General features: G+C 44.6%; 1 pseudogene across 1 annotated transcript; it reads left to right on the top strand.

Moving 5' to 3' along the window:
- Positions 1-1,524: 1,524 nt before the first annotated feature.
- Positions 1,525-10,834, top strand: LOC307054900 (ubiquitin domain-containing protein 2-like; annotated as a pseudogene). The gene is made up of 2 exons: positions 1,525-1,672; positions 10,203-10,834. The product of its transcript is annotated as a ubiquitin domain-containing protein 2-like (transcript).
- Positions 10,835-11,595: the final 761 nt, after the last annotated feature.

Raw genomic sequence — 11,595 nt, 5'->3', positions numbered from 1 at the left:
CAGGAATTGCTCAAAAGAACAGAGGCTTTGTCTTGGATGACTTGGAGCAGACAATGTCCCTATTCAAGGGATCAAGGTGGGCTGGGCAAGGGTAATGGATGGAGGAAGAAAGGAATAGATCAAGTGTGAAAAGTCTGTGCCAAACAGCCTCATGAGCTTCCTTCCAGCTAATCTGACCCTTTTCAATGAGAAGGGTGAACTAAAGTGTTGCTTTGATGATCGTTCCACTTTTTTCCATGGAGGTGAACGTGGTGGGAGCCATATGGCCTCCATTCATTTGCAATCCTACAAGAGGAGGCTCTGGGCCAAACGTGAATAATGAGCTCCTCCCCTTCAGTGAGTCAACAAGCGATGCTCATTAGGAAAGCTGACTCAGAAGTGCCCTGCCACTCCCTGGAGCTGTACTGCGCCCACTAGGCTGGCTGGCAGGTGTCTGCCTACTTCACACATGCCCACCTCACGGCACAGGCAAGCTGCTGCAGAGAGAGGAATTCGGGGACAAAGGGAAGGGGAAAATCTCAGAAAGTATTCAGAACAACTCACCATCCCCTGCTTATTTGTCCTTCGGTGATAAAGAGGATTTACTTGTTGCCTAAGGGATTCAAGAATCCATGATGCGGGGGAGTGTTTTTCAAAGTGTGGTCCTCAGGCCACAGGCATCGGAATCATAAGTGCTTCTAGATTCAGATTCCTGGGCCCTACCTCGGACCTACTGTGTCTAAATCTCTGAGGGGCTACAGGCTGTTGGGTAGGGCCAAGTCTTGGTGAGAAAACGGCGGCCTCCAGGAGGGCTCACACCAATGAGTACTCCCCAGAACTACCGTCCCCAGTGTCCTCGTCCCCGCAGTGAGCCACAGCCATTGCCACCCCCGCCTCCACACTAGACCCTCCAATACTAGCAGATACTGCTATTCCCAACCTAGTTTTCTGGGCCAGCAAGAGCTTGCCACCTGTGCCCCAGCTGGGCCTGTGGCAGCATCCTCCCCAAAATAACATCATCAAGATGGAGACATGGCGCTTCCCTGGTGGCGCAGTGGTTGAGAGTCCACCTGCCGATGCAGGGGACGCGGGTTCGTGCCCTGGTCCGGGAAGATCCCACATGCCGCTGAGCGGCTGGGCCCGTGAGCCATGGCCGCTGAGGCTGCGTGTCCGGAGCCTGTGCTCCGCAATGGGAGAGGCCACAACAGTGAGAGGCCCGCGTACCGCCAAAAAAAAAAAAAAAAAAAAGATGGAGACATGCCTCAATCCACTTCAGTCCCCCTCACAAGAAGATCAATTAGCATCTGTCCATAAACAAGACACCACTAAGAAAATCCCAGAAAGTAGAGGTGATGCTGAAGCACCCCCCTGGACCACAGAGACTGAGAAGGACCACATTAGAAGGCAGGAGGAGAGGCTACACTCTGACCACGTTGCCCCTCCCCCAGGCCGGCACAGCACCACCTGAAGGCCCCTCGCCTACAGTTTCCTCCAGTGGGAAAAAGAGAACCCAAAGTGGACACCCAGCTTTCCCAGTATCGCGGAATGCGCTTCCAGGGAGGCGCATTCGGGTCTCGCCTCAAAGAGATCACTTGGGGAACCGGCTGGGCTCCACCACTGGAGACAGAGCGCCAGGCTTGCAGCAGCCAGCACTCAGACCTCCACAGACCGCATTACTACTTGCCGTGCGCCGGTGCAGAGATCCCAGCCAGTGGCTCTGCTTGTGGTCCTATCTGGCCAGGGAATATGGTTGTTTGGCAGTTCTGCCTGATTTGAGTCTCCAGTCAAGGGCCCCCACCAGCTCATTCTACCGCCTCACTACAGCAGGAAAGCAAATACACAGCCTCGGTTCCTGCCCATCCAGGAAACCTGGCCAGAGAACCTGGGCAGCGGCAGAGCACATCCTATAGTGCTGGTTGGTCTGGGATCTGAACTGACATATTTCCAAAGAAGATATTCAAATGGCCAACAGGTACATGAAAAGATACTCAACATCGCTAAACATCAGGGAAATGCAAATAAAGTGTCTCCTTCCATTATTTGATGCCACCATCTTCATATGTACCCTCTAGATTCCTGGCTTTTTTTTTTTTTTTTTGGCGGTACACGGGCCTCTCACTGTTGTGGCCTCTCCCGTTGCGGAGCACAGGCTCTGGACGCACAAGCTCAGCGGCCATGGCTCACGGGCCCAGCCGTTCTGCGGCATGTGGGATTCTCCCGGACCGGGGCACGAACCCGTGTCCCCTGCATCGGCAGGCAGACTCTCAACCACTGCGCCACCAGGAAAGCCCTAGATTCCTGGCTTTTTATAAAAGATATAACTCAGGAGCAGCCAGATGGAAGAGATGCACAGGGCAAAGTATGGGGAGACAGTGCAGAGTTTCCATGCTCCTCCAAGCACGCCACTCTGAGGCAGGAGATAGATGGGCCCCAGACTGAGCAGCTGGAGTCTGTCCCCTGTGGACAGATACTCCAAGATGAAGACAATAACAGGAGGGAGGAGGAGCTGAATCCTGCCCAGATAAGAGATCAAGAGACCACGTATTTCTCATTCTCGAGGTCAAGGAGAACTTCCTGACTACACATGCGCAGAAAGGCTCCTTGGGGGTCAAAAAGGGCGGGGGTGCCACCCCACAGTAGGTGATGTCAACCTACCCATAGGCCTCTGCACTAGAATCCATCTTGGCTCAGAGATGCACGTGCACACATGGGAGGATCCTGAGATGTACCAAATGTGGGCTCAGAGCCAGGCAAAGCAAGATGATTGGCCAGAGGAAACCCGGAAGAAATGCCCCATATAAGTGATTCAAGCTATCAGGAGGGCGCGACTCTCTCTCTGAGCCCGCCCACGTGAGTCTATTCACACGTACTCTTTTTCCTCCTGATCACACTTGTTTCACTACTTTCCATCTCTTTGTGGAATTTCATTTCTACAAAGCTGACAGGCCAGGGCCTTGTCACTGGCTACTGGCCCTCGTGGTCTAGTGGCTAGGATCCAGAGCTCTCACTGCCACGGCCTGACTTCAGTCTCTGGCAGGGGAATTGTGCTTCAAGCTGCCGCAGGCTGAGACCACCTGAGATCAACTCTCCCCACATCTCTATGTGTTCACCAACCCAGAAGCTTCTACTTTAACCTCATTCTTGAGATATAGTTTTGCTGGTTGATAATTCTTGGTTTACAGTTATTTTGCTCTCAGTAAATTAAGATATATTCCTGGCTTCTGACTTCCATTATTGCTATAGAGAAATCAGCTTTCAGTGTACTCGCCATTCCTTTGAGATTGATCTTTCCCCTCTGCGGCTGCTTTAAGACTTTTTCCCCTTTGGTATTCATTCAGTTTTCCTATGAGATGTCTAAGTGCCGTTAAAAAAAAAAAAAAAAAAGTATTCATCTTAGGATTCGCTGGGCTCCATGAACCTAGTGATTATTGTCTTTCAACAATTCTAGAAATTTCCTAGCAATTAACACTTCAAATATTTCTTTGTTCCCATTATTCTTTCTGGAATGTTGATTCATCTCATTTCATATTTTCTATCTCTTTCTTCCTCTGTGCTGCCTTTAGGGTAATTTCTTCAAATTAATCTTGTATTATTTACTGCTGCATGACAAATCAGCCTGAAACCTAGCAGCTTAAAGCAACAAACATTTATTACTTCACACAGTTTCTGGGGGTCAGGAATCCAGGAGTGACTTAGTTGGGTGGTTTTCAGTCAGTGTCTCTCACAAGGTGGCAGTCAAGCTGCCCCTGGGGCTGTGATCAAATGAGGGCAGTTCTATTTGTAGTTTTTTAAGGAACCTCCATACTGTTCTCCATAGTGCCTGTATCAATTTACATTCCCACCAACACTACTGGGCATATACCCTGAGAAAACCATAATTCAAAAAGAGTCATGTACCAAAATGTTCATTGCAGCTCTATTTACAATAGCCAGGACAAGGAAGCAACCTAAGTGTCCATCAACAGATGAATGGATAAAGATGTGGCACATATACACAATGGAATATTACTCAGTCATATAAAGAAACGAAATTGAGTTATTTGTAGTGAGGTGGATGGACCTAGAGTCTGTCATACAGAGTGAAGTAAGTCAGAAAGAGAAAAACGAATACCGTATGCTAACACATATATATGGAATCTAAGAAAAAAAAAGAATAAAAAAAAGGTCATGAAGAACCTAGGGGTAAGATGGGAATAAAGACACAGACCTACTAGAGCACGGACTTGAGGATATGGGGAGGGGGAAGGGTAAGCTGGGACAAAGTGAGAGAGTGGCATGGACATATATACACTACCAAACGTAAAAGAGATTGCTAGTGGGAAGCAGCCGCATAGCATAGGGAGATCAGCTAGGTGCTTTGTGACCACCTAGAGGGGTGGGGCAGGGAGGGTGGGAGGGAGACGCAAGAGGGAAGAGATATGGGAACATATGTATATGTATAACTGATTCAGTTTGTTATAAAGCAGAAACTAACACACCATTGTAAAGCAATTATACTCCAATAAAGATGTTAAAAAAAAAAAATGAGGGCGGGACTAGGGCTGGCAAGCTGCTTCCAAGATGGCTCACTCAGGAGGCCTCTGTTCCTCCCCACAGGGGTCTCTCAGCAGGCTGCCTGAGTGTTCTCATGACAGACCAGCTGGCTTCCCCAAGCCAGGGATCTAAGAGAGAGGGAAAGCAGCAGCAGGAAGGCACAGTGTCTTTTATGACCCAGTCCCCAAATCACACACCTTCACTTCTGCTTTATTCAATTTGTTAGAAGCATATCACTAAGTCCAATCTATACTTAAGGAAAGGAGAATTAAACTCCACCTCTTGAAAGGAAGAACATCAAAGAATTCTGGACATTTAAAAATCACCACAGGGCTTCCCTGGCGGTCCAGTGGTTAAGACTCTGCGCTTCCAATGCAGGGGGCACGGGTTCCATCTCTGGTCAGGGAACTAAGATCCCGCATGCCACACGGCGTGGCCAAAAATAATAATTTTAAAAATAAAAAATAAAGTTAAAAAAAATCACCACATATATTTTAGTTCAGTAGTCTTTCATCAGTTGTGCTTAATCTGTTGTTTCTAATTTTGATTATTAAGTCATCCATATTTAGAAATTCAACTAGGTCTCTTTTTTCCAATCTGCCTAGTCACTTTTCATAGTAGCGTGTTATATACCCAATACCTTCTTTAAACATGTTAAATTGTTATTTTATATTGTGTGTTGACTCTACATCTTAAGCCTTTGGAGAATAGGCTGTCACTTGTGATGTCTTGTTCTTTTTTGTGTGTTTTGCTAGTTTTGACTATGACCTGCTCCTTTCCCTTGGAAATTTCTCTGTGGAAATTCCTTGGCACCTAAATAAATTGCTTTCCTCTAAAGAAGATGTGCATTTGCTTCTGACAACTGCCTGAAGTAACAAGCAATCCAGAACCCTTTGAGTTATATTCTTGGCTTAAGTTTCAGATCACACACAGTGTACATTTGGACCAAAATATGTGCATGAGGGGGCTTCCCTGGTGGCGCAGTGGTTGAGAATCTGCCTGCCAATGCAGGGGACACGGGTTCGAGCCCTGGTCTGGGAAGATCCCACATGCCGCGGAGCAACTAGGCCCGTGAGCCACAACTACTGAGCCTGCGCATCTGGAGCTTGTGCTCCACAACAAGAGAGGCCGTGACAGTGATAGGCCCGCGCACCGCGATGAAGAGTGGCCCCCGCTCGCCGCAACTAGAGAAAGCCCACGCACAGAAACGAAGACCCAACACAGGCAAAAATAAATAAATAAATAAATAAAATTAAATTTAAAAAAAATGTGTGTGAGGCCTTTACACATTCTCAGGGGGAAATTCCACCATACTCCTGCCAATCAATGCTAAATTTGAATACAAATTTCTTTGATGTCCTGTTCTGGGTGACTTTCTTTTCTTCCTTTTCCTTTACATTGAAGGTATAACCCATTGAAGTCCCAGATTTATGCAGAGATCTATTACATTCTCCAACTGATGTTGACCTTAGGGTTAATCTCTTATCCCCCAAATATGGTGCTGTCTCCAGGGCTCAGCAAAAAAACCTCTTAGAGCAGAAGCTGGTATTGGTGCTGCTTTATCACCAATGTTTCTTGCTCTCACTTTGTTTTTGACTTTTGTTGGTAAGATCATGCCAGTTCAGCAATACAAACACAAAGGTGATTTTTATATATAATCCAGCATTTTAACTGCTTACATTGGGAGGGTCATTGAAAAGTACCTAATCTTCCAACTGCTGGAAATGTAAGTTCCCCATTTTCTCTCCAATCCACTCCATGCTGGCCCCCCTCCCACTCTATCTAAGTTGTTCTTTTCAATAACCTCCACATTGTCAAGTCAAATGATCTTCCTCAGTCATCATCTTATTATCTTTAAGCATCATTTGACTGGTTTAACGACTCCATCCTTTATAAAACATTTCTCTCCTGGCTTCTCTAACAGGTTCCCTGGATATTCTTATCTCACTGGCTTCTCCTTCTCAGTCTCCTTTCCTGACCTTTTGTCTTCTACACAACTTCTCCTCTCTATCCAGTCTTCTCCAAGGTGATCTCATATAAACTGATGGCTTTAAATCCTACCTATATCTTGATGATTCTCACATTTCTATCTCAGGCCAAAATCTCAACCTGAGCTCTAGACTTATATCCAACTGCTTACTTGGCATCTTCACTTGGATAACTAATAGTCACTTTAAACCTAACCTGTCCAAAACAGAGCTCTTGATTTTTCCCGTCAGCATCTATTCTTCCTCCAGTTTCCTCCACCTTAGGAAGTGGCCCCTACTCCACCTCACTGCTATAGCCAAAGAACCAAGAGTCATCTTTCATCGTCCCCTTTTCCTCAACTATCACATCCAATGTTTAAGACACCGTGAATCTTCCCTTTTCTGTCCATCTCTACAACTACCATCTGAGTGCTAGTCATTATTATCTCTAACCTGTACTCATGCAATTGCTTTTTTATTGGTTTCCCTGTGTGCATTCTTGATTTTCATAATCCATCTTCATAGAGCTACCAGAATAATTTTTTAAAAAGGAAAATTAGGTCGTGTTGATCACCTAATTAAAATGCTTCAATGGCACTCTTTTGCACTTTGAACAAAATCCATATTCTTTACCAAGACCTTTAAGCCTCTCCCTCCAGGACAGTCTTAGTCTTGTAACACTTATTACTATGTGAAATTAATCCGTTAATGTCTTTACTTATTTATTGTCTGCCTCCCCCCTTTAGATTCAAAATTTTGATTACAGAACTAAAACAGAACTGCCTGCTTTGTTCCCTGCCATAACCTCAGCAATTAATAGGTAATTAATAAATTCCTATCGATTGGATCTTTCATACTCTATAAAGTTCTCTGAACACCCAGTCTTCGTGGCAGAAGTAACTTCTTCCACATTTGTGCTCAAATAACACTTTGAACACATCAGTATTACGGTCCTCATGTGTTGAAAAGCTTATCTCCTTACTAGAGTGTGAACTTTACAGGAGTATAAATCATGACATTTTCTTCTTTGAATTCCTAGGGTCTTACTCACTACCTGGTAAGGAGTAGGTAGACAAATAAGTGTTTACTGAATAAATGAATGAATTAATTCATGCTAATGAATGGTCACAGAGACTTGAAAGATCATTTTCTAAAATTACTTTCATCAACAGACAAGAAAAACAATATGAATATAACCCTCGGCTCTGGAAAGACTAAAACTGTGACAGCTAAAACAAGTTTATAGTTAAATATGCCATGTCTCTGCCAAAGAACTCCTACCAATGGATAGGACAAAAGAGAGGAAGAAAAGGACTTCTGGATTAAAGGTGTAGCTTGTTCTCCTCTGAATTTGCTGACCAATTTTAGTGCTAAAGCGATGGCTCCAGAAACAAGCCAATTTCTGGCAGCCACACGGCCCACTTAATCTTTGGAATTTTTAGAAATGCTTATCATTAAGGGAATCTCTCCTTGCTTTGTGGTAAGGGTTCATTTGAAATCTACTATACTGATGGCTAAGGGCACAGGTATTACCCCTGTCCTCAGGATTCTTGCCAACAGTTCCCTTAAACTGGCTCAACCAAAGCCCAATCTGTTGCCAGAGAACAATGTCCCTTCATCTGCCCTTGCAGTCACCAGGACTTGTGGGAAACCAGAAGCTTGCATATAGATATTAGTCATGGATCTAGTCCCCATATTCAGCAAACACTTCTCTAGCAAATCTGGTGCCCAAAAATGCTTAAAATAAAACTGTACATACTTCATTGATTCACTTCATGTGAAGTGTTTAAATGCTTCTATTGTATTTATTATTGTTCAGTAGCTCACCTAATATTTTAAGTTGATGAAGACTTTCCATTAGCCCCTTAGGGGCTTTAGTTTTGCGCTAAGAGATAGTGAAAAGGGCTCAACATAATTTTTTGGCAGCAAAATAGAAGATAGTGACTAATCAGTACCTTAGCAAAAACCTTTTGTTCTTTTCAAAATACTTTTGAGTGCCTGCTTAGTTTTGTGTTGATTTCTTTTTTTTAAGTAAATGGATTTGTATATAACCCTCTTTTGTGAATGCATGTGGTGCTCTGGAGTACCCAGAGACCAGGTGGTAAAGCTATGTTCCTTACCTTTTTAATTCTTGGTACACTTGAAAATCTCGACATTCTCCCAAGGCTCCTCTCATGTTCTGCTCCTTGTCTCCTTCTGACAAATGGGTGGGTACGCTGGTGGGAGTGTGGGGCTGATAGAAACATACGCTTGATTAGCAGAGAAAAATGAAGAGCAGTGTTTAAAAGAGGAAAGTAGGATGGAAGAGAGGATAAAAGGAGAAATGGGAATAAAAAGAAAATTGGAAAATAATGGTGGAAAAAAATGAAGAATAAAATTGGAAGAAGGGCACCGGGGACTGACTGCTCTGATTAATCTCAGTACCTCCAACCTATCCCAGCCGCCTCAGCAGTCTGGTCCATGGCAACTGGCCAGCTCTCTGAAACGTTTCTGGTCCCTAATGGACTCCTTGGGCCATTTTCCATTACTCACTTGTTCATTGCTTACACTTTGCAGATGTGCAAGTGTGAGACTGAATATATGTCTTCTATTGCTGCTCTAACAAATTACCCTAAATTTAGGGGCTTAAGCAATACAAACTTATTATCTTCTGTAAGTCTGACATGGATCTCACAGGGCTAAAATGAAGATGTCAGCAGTTCCCTTAGGAAGACTTTTGGGGAGTGTTAATTTCCTTGATCATTTTGGTTGTTGGCCGACTTCAAAGTGACATGGAAGGCCTTACAGAGTAGTAAGCTTCCTGTTACTGAAATCATTCAAGCTGAGGCTTATAAAAGATGGTTCTGGGGCCTCCCTGGTGGCGCAGTGGTTGAGAGTCCGCCTGCCGATGCAGGGGATACGGGTTCGTGCCCCGGTCTGGGAGGATCCCATATGCCGCGGAGCGGCTGGGCCCGTGAGCCATGGCTGCTGAGCCTGCGCATCCGGAGCCTGTGCTCCGCAACGGGAGAGGCCACAACAGTGAGAGGCCCGCATACCACAAAAAAAAAAAAAAAAAAAAAAAAAAAAAAAAAAAAAAAAAAAAAGATGGTTCTGAAGGATTTTTGTACTGGGTTGGAAGTTGGACCTTATGATTTCTAAGGTCCCTTCCAACTAAACACTGTATGATCTAGGCAAAAAACTCTAATAGCAGTTTAAATCCTGATCTGCTGTCCTGTGTGTGAAAAAAAAAAAATCAACTGATTTGCTCACGTGGGTAGGATTTTCTATTGGGAAATTGATACAGATACTTTAATGTATTCATTTTTTTCCCTTATTATGTGCCTCGTGGCAGTATATATTGAGGATATAATAATGAACAGAGATGGGACTCATCTATATCAACAAGTGTGAAAGAGATATAATACAGAATGGTGTGTTTATATATTTCTATATTCCAGATTAGTGTGGATCCTGTTATTATGAATGAAAAAATTAGTAATTAGAAGAACATAAAATATGAAACCTAATTTAAAAACAGCAGCTTAGGGGCGGGGGCCGATGGGGCCTGGCGAACAGGCTGCGACGGGGCTGGACTCGCCTGGATGCGGGTGTACTGGGCTGTGAGGGGGTGAAGTGGGCGTTGCGACCCGCCCGGGATGGGCCAGCCCTGGTCTGGCGGGGCCGAGCCAGAGGCGAGGGCGGCACGGGGGCCAGGCCTGCCAGGCGGGCGGCCCTGGGACTGAGTCGCTTTAGGTCGTGACCAGCCTTTGAAAAAGGAGAAATCCAAATGGAAAAGCGATTATCCCATGACAGATGGACAACTGCTCAGCAAGAGAGCTGAATCTTGGGATACTGCACCAGCTTTTGAAGGCTGTAAAGAGATTTGGGATGCCTTGAAGGCTGCAGCACATGCTTCTGAAAGCAACGATCAGGACCTGGCACAGGCAATCACTGATGGTGCGAACATAACGTTACCACATGGTGCGCTTACAGAGTGCTATGATGAACTGGGGAATAGGCATCAGCTTCCGGTCTATTGCGTGGCACCACCAATCAACATGATAGAGGTAAAGAGCAACACAGAGACTCTGGATATTCCTGAACCACCACCCAATTCTGGGTATGAATCTCAGCTCCGTCTGCGCCATTCCGCGAGCAAGGACTCAACCCTGTGGTCCACGGCACAGACACACTGTACCACATGAATAGGCGGCTACATGCAAGCAGAAGGAGTGGAACCGGGCAGTCAGCGGTAGTTCTTTTCTGGCAGACCTCTCACTGACAAAATGAAGTTGGAAGACCTGAAGGTCGTAAAGGACTATGTTGTTCAGGTTATAATGAGCCAACTTTTGCAAAACCCACCCGTTGAGAACTGAACTGGTCCCGCTGGCTGTCCCCAGATCCCTCCTGCTCGTTTTTACTGCTGTTGTTATTATTTCCTTCTCTAGGGTGTGAAATTTATTTTCACTGCTCTGAATTCCATATGAATGGATTTAGTTCTGAGGAATTACCAGTGAAAAATTCCATCTGTGATGGAGACCAACAAAAATAATTAATAAAACATAAAGAGCCAGCCGTTGAGACTCATGTAATTCCAGTTTCTAATTCGAGAGGCAGTTAAGAAATAGATAACCATTTATTTGAAAATACCCAACAACTATGTAACGGCTGTAAATGATCTGGACTGTAAATAGAACACTGCATTCATGAAGCACAGCACCAAGCACCTGTAAATACAGAATTCTTAAAAAATACATCAAATTTCTGGAAATCATCAATAAGTTATAAAACTTGAGCTTTTTAAAATGGAAACTGAAAGGAGCAGTACTTGAGGTTCACTTCTTTTCTGGTCTTAATTACTTTGCTCAATTAATATTTAGCCATAAAGGAGCAGAGACCAGCAAATTGTGTTTCAGTATTGCTTTCCCCATCCCCATATGTTGAGCTCCTATTTACATTCACACTAAATTTTGGTGCCTTCCAGCACGTTGGTGGCAGGCACCTTTCTGGAACACTAGGCAATAATTTACTCAGTGCATTCAGATCTCTGACTTTCAACTGATACTTGGTTGAAAAGTCTATTTTCCTCTTGCTGCATAGGTATTTTGAAATGTCTATATAATGAAGCTGTTTCATA

Source organism: Hyperoodon ampullatus (genome assembly GCF_949752795.1).
Source record: "Hyperoodon ampullatus genome assembly, chromosome: 6".
Classification (NCBI taxonomy): Eukaryota; Metazoa; Chordata; class Mammalia; order Artiodactyla; family Ziphiidae; genus Hyperoodon; species Hyperoodon ampullatus.
Note: the sequence above shows the minus strand (reverse complement) of the source record. Positions and strands in the feature narration are given on the sequence as shown.